This window comes from Schistocerca piceifrons, chromosome 4, assembly GCF_021461385.2.
Source record: "Schistocerca piceifrons isolate TAMUIC-IGC-003096 chromosome 4, iqSchPice1.1, whole genome shotgun sequence".
Classification (NCBI taxonomy): Eukaryota; Metazoa; Arthropoda; class Insecta; order Orthoptera; family Acrididae; genus Schistocerca; species Schistocerca piceifrons.
Genome location: NC_060141.1, coordinates 1903853 through 1918910, shown reverse-complemented (window position 1 = coordinate 1918910; position 15058 = coordinate 1903853). Strand labels below are relative to the sequence as shown.

The 15058-nt window shown below is 42.4% G+C and overlaps 1 protein-coding gene across 1 annotated transcript in view; it reads left to right on the top strand.

The window, feature by feature from the left end:
* The first annotated feature begins 679 nt into the window (after nucleotides 1–679).
* The window catches only part of LOC124796290 (cytochrome P450 9e2-like), a 70323-nt gene continuing 55944 nt past the window's right edge, over nucleotides 680–15058 (top strand). Inside the window, exon 1 of the mRNA XM_047260410.1 lies at nucleotides 680–731. The gene's annotated coding sequence lies outside the window, so the exon portion shown is untranslated. The remainder of the gene's footprint in view (nucleotides 732–15058) is intronic.

Below are 15058 nucleotides of genomic sequence, written 5' to 3'. Positions count from 1 at the left end.
ACCACCAAAACCACCAGGATTCAATTTTGTTCAGCAGTTTAGGAAACTGTTGTTGTAGCACCTCCCTCATCTAACGAACGAAGTAATATGAATAGCAGTGTCGCAGTGATATTATCGAGGTATCATTTCAAAATGGGATTATTCCAGGTGAAACATGAACGTACGCTGTGTTTTAAGCGCACAAAGCTTGCTGTGATGGCCGTTTCTCAGAAAATGTATTCGTTTAGGAAAAATCATTGCACTGTCGCATGAAACCAAAAGATTTGTTGATAACATAACGAGCAGGAAACTCGCTGGAACGTTGCTATAAGGACTGCTCTGTCACTGGACTGAACACGAATTTCCGAAAACATGTAAGGTAGATGTTACATCACATGACGAGGGACCAAATCCTGCTCTTTGCAAACACAGGGACTACAGTTTACTGCTGTCTCATTTCATTCGAACAAGTTGTTTTTGTAGGCTACGCCGTTTATCAGAGGAGATAGTGCGTCGCTTTTTATGGGAGCGTATGAGGTCGACCCTGAACACCGTTTAGTGCTCTGGTGGCCGCCCCTCCCCCCCTTCCACGGACTTTCCTCAGGCCATTACTCCCCTTCCCTCCCCCCCCCCTCCCCCAACCCTAGAGCAGCGCTTCATGCTGTGTAACAGCCAGTCTCTGCGCTCACTGTTGGCAGAACTGCCTCTCAGGAAAGCGCTGGCAGCCCTCTGCTGTTGCTACACCTACGCTGGTGAGTGCTAACCTCGTAAGCTTCTGCTATCACCGATACTGTTCGCAACGAATCATTTCTTGATCGTCGGTGTAGTAAAGTACAGTTGTACAATGAACCGTTAAACATCTAAATCCTTGACAATACCGGATCTGAAAGTCCGTAACAACACGTTATTCGTACAACGATTAACTTGTTAAAGCAGAACCTTTGAGACATGGCAATACGCTTTATCCCGGCTGAGTCAGCAGTGAGTGTCGTATTAAGTGGCCGTATTCCAACACCTGTAGTACCAAGATTCGCAAAACTGTATTGTAAGTGTACGGTTATGCTACAACACACGTTCAGTAGAAAGGCAGCAGAAAATTATTATTCAATAACGTTAGCTTTTTCACTATTTCACATAATCTCCACCAACAGCTAGGTATATATCTGATCGCTCCGTGAAGTAATTCCAACGCTGAATAATTCTTGCCCTTGGTAGCTGCACAGGGGCAGTGCATATTTCGCACAGAATGCGTAACCTGGTATTGTCTTCGAGCTTGATACAACGCTGAAAATCCTTCCATCTCGAACATATTGTACAAGAAAAAAGCGTTTCATAAATGACTAAATGCACAAATCTAACAAAAACGTTATGCAAATGAACAATCGCCAACGATTTTTATACGTCTGTCTTCGCAAATGTGATAAGCTAATTAACCCGTGCGATATATCATAATGGCGTGGGACAAGTCAGTTTATAGTTTTTAAGTCAATTAGTACTAAATTCAGCTGTCGACAGTGCGGTGAGCTGAAGCTGTGAATTATATGCTTCTTCCCAAGTGGCATGAATTCTGATCTGAAGATGTTATGTTTGGAGTAGCGAAAATGATTGACACAAAAATTGTAATATTGCGAGCTGAGCCGGTGTTCTTGGTTCTTACCGTATATATTTGTGCCGTTTTCTGTACCCTTCGATCTACGATAGCAATTTCCTGGTGGTAGAGGATTTACAGAGAGGCCAGGTAGACATCAGGTTCTATGATACAGCTTTTATTGACAAACACAATCAATTTGTTCCGTCTAAGCTACACTATCAAGTTACACACCTGTTTACCCGGCACGCGACGTGTACTTTTATCACATGGTAAAAATAAGAAATAAACGGAGAGAGTTCTAAATCACAGAAATCCGAGCGAGTAAGAAAATTACAAAATGAGGCAGACTCAATCACAGCCCATGCCTAATAGCATGAATTTTAAGGCAGTACTGCTATATCATTGCTTTGTATCATAGTTAACCATAGGAAAACTGGATAGAAATTCTCCTATTTCCATTTGCAAACCGTAAAAGTAACAAAAGCTGCAACATCCAAAAGTTGATGATCGAAAGGGGATCTCCAATAACATCGATGAGGTTTTTTTTCAGTCAACGGTAATGCAGATAAGCTGTCAACCCAGGCCATTGTCATTCATTTGTTGCAGTAAAGCTTTATGTTGCCACTGGTTTTTAAGCCAAGTTTCACCATAACACTAGCGAAAGGCAGAACCGCAGAAGCATAAATTTACGTTACATAGGTTTATAAATATTTATAGTGTGTAAATTATGCAGAAGACAGATTGTAAACTGAAAGTTTTGAGGTAAGGATCCAATGGTTAAATTACAGGATTTGAACAAAAATGTGGGAACACCTCGAGAAATGCATGCTCGAACATAAATGCAGATGCTAGCCGAGCCCACAGGTTTCGCCGTTCTACTGGAGCACGAGCGGGGGCTGTGCAGTGTCCTCAGTGTGTTTCACGTGTCAGCCGTCTTCTGTGTAGTTGTGAGCGCACCATGTCGCAGCTGAGTGAATTCAAACACGGGCAACTTACTGGTGCTCGTTTGGTGGCCACTTCCGTTACCAGGCAGCCGAAGGTGTTTAGTTATACAAGAAGCTCAGAATGGAAGATTTATACCGCGTGCTGGGAAAGTGTAAAAACATCATCCCCTAAGTAACAACATGGAAGAAGGTGTTTGCTGAGTGATCGTAAAAGACGGTCTTTGAAGAGAATTGCAAAAGTCTCTGCAGAACGGAATGTCTCACTCTCGCATCCCCCGAGTAAAACGACACTAAGGGAGCTCCGTAAGCTCGGAAGTGCAGGGCGGACTGCAATTCCAAACCCACACTTCAGTTATCGAAATGGCCGTAACAGGGAAACGTTGTGCCGAAGCCACAAAACCTGCCTGCCTTTAGTGGGCACGAGGACGAACTGCCGCGTCCCCCTGGCCACCGCTGCCACCAGACCTCAACATCGCTGAGCCCCTGAGGTCTGCTGTCGAGAGGCCGTCCACCTCCACCGTCGTGACCTCAACCTGCGACCATTTTGTAGGGAGAACGGCAGGCGCACGGCCCTCTTCAAAACCATACCAGACTTACGCTTATCCAGTCCTAGACGACTGGAAGCTGTTTCGAAAGCAAACAGGTTTTCTCCGCTGTATTAGGTATGGCAACGCGATGTGTTTTTTGTGTTTCCACATATTTGTCCAACCCCTGTATGAGTTTCAGGCCGAACGAGATCCTGAATAAGTGATACATGCGAAGCGCGTCTTTCCAGACAGGTTTCACAATAAACAGCTGTCTCTCTCATTAACGTTAATGGCGCTGACTTGAAAAACAATCCACAATCGTCTGTAACACGCCCATAATGGAATTTATCACTATTTACTGGTCCTGACTGATTGTTGAAGATGATATATTACTCGTTACTCGAATTTGTTTACTTTCATTTATTGTACGATGCGGCTGCATGCATTTTCCGGGAACCCAGATGAATAAGCAGCGAAAAGTAAACAAAACTATTAAACAGTATCCATCAGCTTTCCCGTGAAGTGTACTCTTCGACGAAAACAGTATGTAGAGCACCTGTGGAGCATCGTCACGCCCATGTCACAAACAGCGCGTGGTTAGGCCAGATTATTTGGAACCAATGACTCAGTTCTGTAAAAATATTATATACTAATGGGTTCTTCGAGACTGGCAACCGCTACCTTTATCAAATGGTTCAAATAGCTCTGAGCACTATGGGACTTAACATCTGTGGTCATCAGTCCCCTAGAACTTAGAACTACTTAAACCTAACTAACCTAAGGACAGCACGCAACACCCAGCCATCACGAGGCAGAGAAAATCCCTGACCCCGCCGGGAATCGAACCCGGGAACCCGGGCGTGGGAAGCGAGAACGCTACCGCACGATCACGAGATGCGGGCTTACCTTTATCATTTGCTATGAGCTGAACTACCTATTACAAAGTGTAAGTTACTTGTTTAAAAAGAAAAATACTCGTTTCCAACCAGTAGTCCCTGCCTAAAGCATTCAAGTTAGTCAACTTCACTACATGTGTAATATTGACACTAACGTTGCAGTCCATTAAAAAATAGGGCATTTCAGAAAAAATTCGATTTCTGTAATGCACCCTTTTCATTGTTCTTATTAAGTACTGTCTTTAGTAATAGTCGTTTATAACGCTTCTTAAAACGAATTTCCTGACGTAAACTACAAATTGCCTTTTCACGACACCAGTCGCTTAAAAAAAATCGCACTGCCTGTAGGTCACACACGAGTATGGTAAAAAATAAACATCAACAATATTTTACATTTATCGCCGCCACATCACTACTCTCTCGTAATGGGAATGATGCAGTGTGAGAAAACGTAAAAAGATTTGAGAGCGCTCCTTTAATTTCAACCGATAACTAACTGAAATTAGTGCTGCATGGTCTTATAAGACTTCATTTGATACTTCCTGCCTTTTTCTTCTAGACGAATTACGTCAACGGCGTGTCTCAATGTTGCAGAGGCAATTACACTCACACATTGTAGCAGATACACTGACCAGGCAGAACATTATGACTGCCTACATAATAGCCGCTTTTCCACCTTTGGCACGGATAACTGCGGCGACGCGTAGTGGCTTGCAAGCAACGAAGCCTTGGTAGTTCGCTGGAGAGAGTTGGCACCACATCTGCACACACAAGTCACCTACTTTCCGTAAATTCCGAGGAGGGGACGCTGACCTCCGACGCCATGTTCAATCACATCCCACATATGTGCGATCGGGTTCAGATCTGGCGAGTTGGGGGGGCGGGCAGCAAATCAACTAGAATTCACCACTGTGTTCATCAGACCACTCCATCGCACTCCTGGCCTTGTGTCATGGGGCATTATTATGCTGAAAAATGCCACTGCCGCAGGGAAACATGATCGTCATGAAGGAGTGAACGTGATATGCAAACAGGTCAACCAAGAGCACAGGAAGACAGTATTTCCATCAAATTGAATGAAAACTTTACGAACAAAAAGTTAGAAGTTGAAAATATTTTTAATAATCATTTTCTAAATGTTGTGGATATAGTAGGATCCAGGTGTTCATTAGAAGATGCTAGGCTGTTAATGGAAGAGGCCATACCTATGCAATTTGATATAATTGAAATCTCACCCACTTCTCCCTCTGAAATTCGGAAAATAATAAACTTGCTTAAAAGCAAAAACTCACATGGAATTGATGGCATTTCCAGCAAAATACTAAAAGCATGTTCTCAACAGCTAAGTAAGATTCTCAGCCACCTGTGTAATAGCTCTCTGGAACAGGGCATTTTCCCTGATAGACTGAAATATGCTATTCTTATACCTTTGCATAAAAAGGGGGACAGATCTGATGTCAATAATTACTGTCCAATCTCCCTTCTAACAGCTTTATCCAAAATTTTTGAGAAAGTAATGTATTCAAGAGTAGCTTCACATATCTGTAACAATGAAGTACTAACAAAATGTCAGTTTGGTTTCCAGAAAGGTTTTTCAACAGAAAATGCCACATATGCTTTCACCAATCAAATTTTGAATGATCTGAATAACCGAACACCACCCATTGGGATTTTTTGTGATCTCTCAAAGGCTTTTGATTGTGTAAATCATGAAATTCTGCTAGACAAGCTCAAGTATTGTGGCATGAGTGGGACAGTGCACAAATGGTTTAATTCGTACGTAACTGGAAGAGTGCAAAAAGTTGAAATAAGTAGTTCTCATAATAGGCAAAGATCAGCACAATCCTCAAACTGGGGAACTATCAAGAATGGGGTTCCACAAGGGTCAGTCTTGGGTCCTTTGTTTTTCTTAATATATATTAATGACTTGTCATTCTATATTCATGAAGAGGCAAAGTTAGTTATCTTTGCTGATGATACAAGTATAGTAATCACACCTGACAAACAAGAATTAACTGAATACTGCCTTTCAGAAAATTACTAAGTGGTTCCTTGTAAACGGACTCTCACTGAATTTTGATAAGACACAGTACATACAGTTCTGTACAGTGAATGGTATGACGTCATTAATAAATATAGACCTTAATCAGAAGCATATAGCTAAGGTAGAATATTCAAAATTTTTAGGTGTGGCCATTGATGAGAGATTAAATTGGAAGAAACACATTGATGATCTGCTGAAACGTTTGAGTTCAGCTACTTATGCAATAAGGGTCATTGCAAATTTTGGTGATAAACATGTTAGTAAATTAGCTTACTACGCCTATTTTCACTCGTTGCTTTCATATGGCATCATATTTTGGGGTAATTCATCACTGAGGAATAAAGTATTTATTGCACAAAAGCGTGTAATCAGAATAATAGCTGGAGTCCACCCAAGATCATCCTGCAGACATTTATTTAAGGATCTAGGGATATTCACAGTAGCTTCTCACTATATATACTCTCTTATGAAATTTGTTATTAACAACCAAACCCAATTGAAAAGTAATAGCAGTGTGCATAACTACAATACTAGGAGAAAGGATGACCTTCACTATTCAAGATTAAATCTAACTTTGGCACAGAAAGGGGTGAATTATACTGGCACTAAAGTCTTTGGTCACTTACCAAATAGTATCAAAAGTCTGACAGATAACCAACAAGTATTTAAGCAGAAATTAAAAGAATTTCTAAATGACAACTCCTTCTACTCCATAGAGGAATTTTTAGATATAAATTAAGAAAAAAAATTAAATAAAAAAAACACAAAAAAAATGTTGTTACATTAACTTAAGAATGTTGTTAAATTAACTTAATTATGTCATGTATTGGAAAATTTGACTCGTTCCACATCATTACGAAATATCGTGTTCATGATCCATCGAACTAGTATTAATTTAATCTAATCTAATCATAGCCGGCCATAGTGGCCGAGCGGTTCTAGGCGTTAGAGTCTGGAACCGCGCGACCGCTACGGTCGCAGGTTCGGGCATGGATGTGTGTGATGTCCTTAGGTTAGTTAGGTTTAATTAGTTCTAAGTTCTAGGGGATTGTTGAACTCAGAAGTTAAGTGCCATAGTGCTCAGAGCCATTTGAACCACTTCACTGGTTAACCAAATTAAACAGTCCACGAATGGAGACTTGCCTGTTAGACACCCTATTTTAGTGGTCGGGGGTTGCAAGAAATAGAATCCAGCCAATCTGGGCTAGCTCGTAACGAAAAATGCGGTAAAGCGAGGATTTATTGACGGAGTCCGTCGTACGGTACAAACAGCTCTCATCTGACTCTTCTGTCCGCCTGGTCGCCCCTTATGACGCCAACTTAGAAGGTGAGGTTGCAGCATTTCTGCCACCAACAGATACAGTATGGTGAGGCCGAGCCACTGAAGCGTGACAGTAAGGAAAGTCAAACAGTTACATCTTAGAGTTTGCTTCCAAATTCCACAACGAGTGAGAGGCACTTTCTCCCATGATGCTGCGTGTTACCTTCAGCAGTTCTGTCCTTTAGCAACTCATTACATGACGACCACTCAGTACTTACGTACTTTATTTTCAGTTTCCTCCCCGACCCCCACGTCGGATTAACAGATTTGCGTTCACACAAGTCGCCTTGTCGAGATGTTACCATAGGATGCCTTTATGAAATATTATTGAGAAATAAACTTTTTGTCACAGTTGTGAACAAATAATAATTAATAATACAATGCCATTCATTTTCAAACGACCCACAAAAAACGGAACAGAAGGGAACTGAAGCATCTGAGATGTGGTGCTACAGGAGAATGTTGACAATTGGGTGGGATGATACGGTACGGAATGAGGTGGTTCTTCACGCAATCGACGAGGAAAGTAATGTGTGGAAAACACTGATAAGAAGGGACATCTGTTAAGAATTCCATGGAGCTAGAGGGAGCTGTAGAGGGCAAAAATTGTAGAGGAAGACAGAGACTGGAATACATCCAGCAGATAGTTGACTAAGGTCGTAGGTTGCACCTGCTACTATGAGATGAAAAGGTCGGCACAGGGCCAATCACAATACTGATGACTTGGAAAATAAACTAAATTATGTGACGTGTTTTCGGGAAGACTGACAGGGGGCAGAGGAAGAACAACTAACCCAGTGAAGCAGGTATGTATCGAGGTGCCAGTGATGATAATACCTGCACTTATACTCCTCACACCCTGTGCTCTTACGAACCACCATTGGCTTCAGTATAAAATGTTGCTTCAGTCAGTATTTTGAATGTAAACTTTCTGATGAAGTCCCCATCTAAGCGGGTTCAAATTCCACTCATGCTGTATCTTAACAAGGAATACAGTACTGCTTCAGTGCGTCACATGTCACAGTTTACTGTACACCCGTAGCTGACGGAGGAGGAGTTCTACATGTCGTCCTCACATCTGGGTGCGATGCTGCTCTTGTCTCTCCATTGAGTGCCTCAGGATCATCTCGTGAATCTTGGCAAGACTGTACAGCTCGCTGCCTCCAGTTCTGCAATTATATCAACAGGAATGTTAATAACAGCAGCGAAATGAGCGGTGCGCCACGTGCATGTATCACATTCCCCAAAGATGGGTTAGTAGTGAAATTTGATTCTGATCAGGTGGGGATGGAATCGAAAAATTTTCGTTTATGATACATTTGCGCTATCTTGGACAATTACTTCCATCAATAAAGAAATGTCACTGTATATGAGGACTACTCTTTTCTACTATTAATCACTAAATTACATAGCAAATTAGCCTTAGCATAAGATAATGATGTAGTAAGTATTAGCTGACGGATTTCTCATGTTGTCGTTGTTATGTACAGCCTCTATAAAGCACGAACTGTGACGTGATGAGCCACAGCTTCATAATAACCTGCCTCAGCCGGAGTCAATATGCAGATATTGAAACACGATGTGTGCGGTGTATGTAACTAGAATAGTTGCGTAAGACAACTCTTAAACTGATAACACTTGTTTCAGCCTCGCTTATACAGACTGGCGCAGAGAAACTGGATAATTTTAAATAATTAGCAAACAAGAACGATACTTACAAAACTGTATTTGATGCTGAAATGTATTTTGCACAAGAGTGGAAATTTTATTATGTAACACGTTTCAAAATTACGTCATTAAGTGCTGCTCATTTCACCATAAACATTCAGAAGTCGGTTCTGGAGATTTCAAACAATGCGACGCAATGGATTCTCTGCGATGTTGGCGACGTTTTCCTCAATGTGAGTGTTGAGCGGAGTAAGGTTTTTTCGCCCATAAAAAGCTATCACACACAGAGAGGTCTGGAAATCATGGCGGCCAACCGATGTTAGCATTTCCTGAAATTTTGCGATCCCCAAACAAAGTTTCACTGCGTACGTGAACAGTCTGCCACTGTGTGATGTGGCTCTATCCAGTTCAGACCATGTGTGCTGAATATCAATATCTGGGAGAGAATGGAGCCTTGGGCCAAAAATTTCTCTCTGATATTCAGATAACATGGACACGTTACACTGACAGTGGGACCTTCTTCACCGTCAAAGAAGTCAAGAAGCATCACCCCACGACACGACACTCTAGACCGTACATTAACTTTAGCACCGCTTAACCGAAGCTTGTGAAGCGCAGTTTTGTGTCCAGTAACGCATGTTCTTTTTTTTTCGCTGATGTAGTTAGGTGAAAACGGCTTCATTTGACATGCAAAAACTTTCGGTAAAGTTAGCATCCTCAATTATTTTAACCAAGAGAAATCCACAAAATTGTACGTGCAACAAATGCTCATTAGGATGAATCTGAAGATTGTGGAGTGTACTCTGCACTCTCCGGCGTCGGAGCCCCGATGACGAGGCAATTTTCACACCGAAAGACGACTCCTCTCCATTGCATCCTGCGCAGCATCAATGAGTTCCGAGCTACGAACGGAAAATAAGAATCTTTTAGGCTTTATTTTTCAGAGCCGATCCATTCTTTTCAAAGAGGGATGTCAAATTAAACATATTTCAGCCGTCTAGTTTCCAAACTTCTTTTATTTGGCTACCAGTTTTACCGATTTACTACGCCATCTTCAGGCCCGTGACCGACGTGTAGGAAGATTCCACCTCGATTCTGATCAAAACAGGGACCAGCAGTCCCGCTATTAGCAGATGTCTGCTTGCTATAGCGATACCTGCAACCATCACCTGCCTGCCGCCTGAACAGCCGCTGCAGCGAGCAGAAATCTAGTAACACCTGTATTGGTGGCCCCCTGTTTTGATCACAACCGAGGTGGAATCTTCCTACGTTGGTCAGGGGCCGGAAGATGGCGTAGTAAATCGCTGAAACTGGTAGCCAAATAAAATAAGTTTGGAAACTAGATGGCTGGAAGGTTTAATTTGACATCCTGTATCGAAAAGTCGAGTCCCGTAACCATCTCTGAAAAGATGGATATACAAAGATTCTCTGCCAAGTTACGAACCCGCGTTTTGATCGTGTGTGCAGAAGGAACTTGACCACAGGCCGAGATCTTATAGTGGCGACGAAACACGCTTTTTGCAGCTGTCACACTTTCACTCAAGACAATCGCACGGTCCACGCCGCTCCAGTACTCGACTACAACTAAATATCCATTATTATTCGGCAGTTTGACATTTTCATCTCATTTATTGAAATCTACGCTGCCGCCAGCATCGGCTTCAGATATTCCCATTTCTCTGCGCCACCCAATATTTGATGCAGTGTCAGTGGTAATGTCTGGTGTTGGTTCAAAGTGATGACAAAACAGGTATATATAAACTGAACCAAGTATTTAATTTACTCGTTAACTGTAAAAGGAAAGATATCTCAGACATGAACAGGACCCGAGGACCTGCAGCCGTAGACATTTTTTTCGTTCCCTTGTTATCATACCATTGCCTCATCCCAGAAGGGCAAGTGTGAGCTGCCTGTGGAAAAATACTCCACTCTTCAGCCAAAGAAGTTTAAGAGACACAGTAACGAAAAAATTTTCAAAATTAACCAGTGAAATTCTTCCTAACAGTCTTCTGACAAAAACATCGTCCCCCGCTGTTTCTGTCTCTTTCCTCAGCCAATAGGGGTGCTTCCTTTCATGACTGCCGTGCTCTCAGTCACTCTGAGGAAAGTTTCATATACAACGTCCATCGTTCTTATGTCCTTAAACCGATGTTTTGTGTAGGTCCTGCGCATTCAGCGACGTCCCACATTTTTTGACAGATTACGGGCTCTCTTTTTCACCTGTCCGATAGCAACCTCCACTGTCCGTCCCAAACGTCGTGTCTACACGCGAGCGGCAACAGCGCTTTCTGCTGAGGTGTGTTCCGATTTCCAGCGCAGTTAACTCATGTGTGTGGTCCTGGAGATATATTCGTTAGTTTCCATACTCCAGGTGGCCGATTTCTAGTGTCCTTTCACAGACATTTGTCACATCGCATATATCACTTGCACTTTCCATTTTATGATCAAGATATACGTGTTTTCGGAGTGTAGCGTTGCCAACTGTTGTTGTGTGTTTTTCTTTCTTTTGTTTGTGTTGTGGTTTGATTATTTTTTCCATTTGTTGTGTGTATGTGTGTGTGTCTGTGTATTTTGCTGTGTATAAATGTTTTTTATTTTATTTTATTTATTTATTTTTGTAGTAATATATATATAAATATGTGTTCATGTGTGTGTGTGTGTGTGTGGGGCGGAGGGGGTGGAGAGAGGGGGGGTTGGGGGGAGAGGGAGAGAGAAGAATTTAAAGCAACTAATGGAAAGACGGAAAACAGAAAAAAATACTTTCGAATTGTGTTAATCATGTTCTTCCGAATGTCTGACGATCCATAGAAAGTCTGATACATTCTATACACCATCGTGTGTAATCGTTTTGTTGTCAGTTCCTAAATGGTTTTAGAAATTCCTATGGAATGTGATGTTTCGGTTCTGCGTTATTTGATCTTAAGTCTTCCAAAAGTCTTTTAAAATCTAATTCTGGTACTGGGTCCCCTGTCTCTCCCCCATCGACTCCTCTTTCTTCTTCTTGCACGTAATCAGAATTCCTCCTCCTCATAGAGGTCTTCAGTAAACTTTTTTAACCGATCCTGATATCCTGAACAAGGTCCGGGATTAATTTAAGGCCCGCATCTCGTGGTCGTGCGGTAACGTTCTCGCTTCCCACGCCCGGGTTCGATTCCCGGCAGGGTCAGGGATTTTCTCTGCCTCGTGATGGCTGGGTGTTGTGTGCTGTCCTTAGGTTAGTTAGGTTTAAGTAGTTCTAAGTTCTAGGGGACTGATGACCATAGATGTTAAGTCCCATAGTGCTCAGAGCCATTTGAACCATTAATTTAAGGAAAACACGTGGAAGGGTGGCCCAACTCGATGCGTCATAATGTCATTCCCAAACAAATGTTTTTATTTAATAACAATTCAATCATGAGTCAACTGACGGTTACCAAGATTCTTGGGAGATACATACAAATACTTACGATTCTTAAATTAAATTCACAATGTATAAGTCCCTTTACATTATGCATAACATTACAAATAGCACTCAAAAAATGTCAACTGTGCAACACAATGGCGGCCAAACTACAAACAGTTAAATAAACAGACCTGCGGCGGCACTCTGTCCCCGCAACTAGATCACAGCTGTGAGACAATACCATAACAGGACTCGAACATAAAAACCATTAAGATGCATACATGTCCACTGGTTATTCTGCTCTCATATGGACAAGATACAGCCAAGCTGCTCAAGGGCTACCCTTATGTAAAACCGAAGCAACAGTAGTGCTTCACTGATTGGGCACAAGCCTGTTCCACATAAATCACGTTAAGTACTTAATTAAACTACTGGTCCCCTAAAACGCAATTAAAATGACAATTAACATTAAACCCTCAGTTTTTTTAAAAAAGAAATCAAGAAACTCAGTGTTCAGTTAGCACAAAGACTTTCACAGACTCTCACAAGGGCCTTACAATAACAGAATTACTGATTCAATTACCTGCATATCCGGTGATACCCCCGCCGTGGCACGATACCAAAAGAATAACAACAAACCACTCAACTTGGGGCTGGAACTGGAGAACCGCAGAATCGAGTGTGACCTTCCAGTACTCAGACCTCTTGCGACGACGGGGAAGCCGCCGAAGCAGCAGGAAAATGCGTCCCTGCCCCGGAGTAGCGAGGCAGAAACGCGCCAACCGCTGCCGACATATACCGAGCAACAAACAGCAAAACAAGTCTGATGAAAATTAACGTGCACAGTAATACTGAAACGGGCAATCGATAGTTCAACTATTAGAACTTCAGTATGGGGGCGACTCGCTCATAACATTGCAAGTTTACCTCGCCAGCCATAACAAGAAGCAATGCACGAGGTCATTTAAAAGAATAATTACATAATTACTCAAACAAGATTTAAAAAATCAGGGTATACCTTTACTGGGGCCTCTCAGGGGCTTACAGACGCTGTAATTGGTATACGCACCAAATGGCAGACGGCCGGTTACACCTATAACCCGAAGGGATTCACAACACGGAGCAAGAGAGTGTACAAATACAAGCACGCACATGCACATGACCCACAAATACGTACCTTTACGCTGAGCACACACAACTTCAGTTACAGGCCAAATCCTATAATTCGCCCCAGGAAGGGCCATGAGGTCTACAACAGACAGAAATTACAATCAGTATTATTAAATACTCAATAATAACAAACCATGATCTGAAATACAAGGTAACATTACAAAATACTAGTTTGGCACATACATAAACCTCCAGATTGAGACACACAGTGCCAAAGGTGTCAGCGAAAGGCATAAGAAACTGGATTCCTGGCCACCTCACACGGGGCAGAATTAACTATCTTTAAGTACATTACTTACTAAACAGTCTCATACATAATTTCAAACAAATATCAAGGAGGCCAATAGCTTCAGAACTGCAGGTAGGGAGGCCCTGGATAATACTGCCCTGCTGCTCGTGGCTGCTAACAGGTTGTTCACTACATCTCGGCGTGTTTAGCGCTCCACAGTGGACTGGTGCACGTCGTAACCAGTTGCACGTGACGAGAGCCACTCCTTGTCCACTAAAGCCGCCGGTAGCAACCGTCAACGCTGCAGGAAAACTCGGGTCCCCACAGCCCAGTGGTGAACGGTGTTAACTTGCTGAACGCCAAGTAGTCAGGCTCACCCGTCCAGCTGCGTGTCCCACACGCCACGCACCGCCACACCGCTCCACAGGGAACAACAACCCCTCGCTCATTCCTTGTCCCAGGCCCATATTCTCCCGCAACCCTTTGTTCTACCCCTTCCCGTATAGCCGCATTCTCATCCTCCATGATTATTAGATTTTCGTCTCCCTTTACGTTCTGAATTACCTGATCAATATCCTCATATATTTTCTCTATCTCCTCCACCTTCTGCTTGCGACGTCGGCAAGTATACCTGCACTATTGTTGTCAGTGTTAGGTTGCTGTCGCTTCCGATGAGAACAACCCTATCACTGAACTGTTCACAGTAACGCTCTCTAAAACCTTCCTACTGATAACGAATCCTACTCTCGTTATACCATTCTCTGTTGCTGTTGATATTACGATAATAATTTTACTACCTGGTGTTTTCTGCACCATCGTAACAGCACCACTAACAAGGGACACATTGGAGCTCAAAAGTTCGGAACCACACGAACCCGTGCTTAGACTAACACTCGATCATAAAAACTACAGTGGTCTGTGTGATTTCCATACAAAACTTCGCAATTACCTGCTAGCGCCATCACAGCGTATGTCGTAGCTCCACTAACAAATGCTCGAGTTGCGTGAATGATATAGCTACGTTACGAATGTGTCTTCACTATAGCCGATATAATCGTCTCGAGTGAATTTAGTAGCTGCATAGGAGTATGTATTTTAGATAATTCTCATTTATTGTTCCGTCTCAGTTGTACACTTTTCTTGATTCGATCACCGCAGTTCGATTGTGCAAGGTCGTACAGATCTACAACTCACTATTGGTATCTGCAAATACGAACACTAGAAGCGTCTAAAATGGTTGTTGACGTGGACAATTTCAAAGCTTCAGTTTCTTTTATCGACAGTGTTAAGACTGAATATGGCATTTC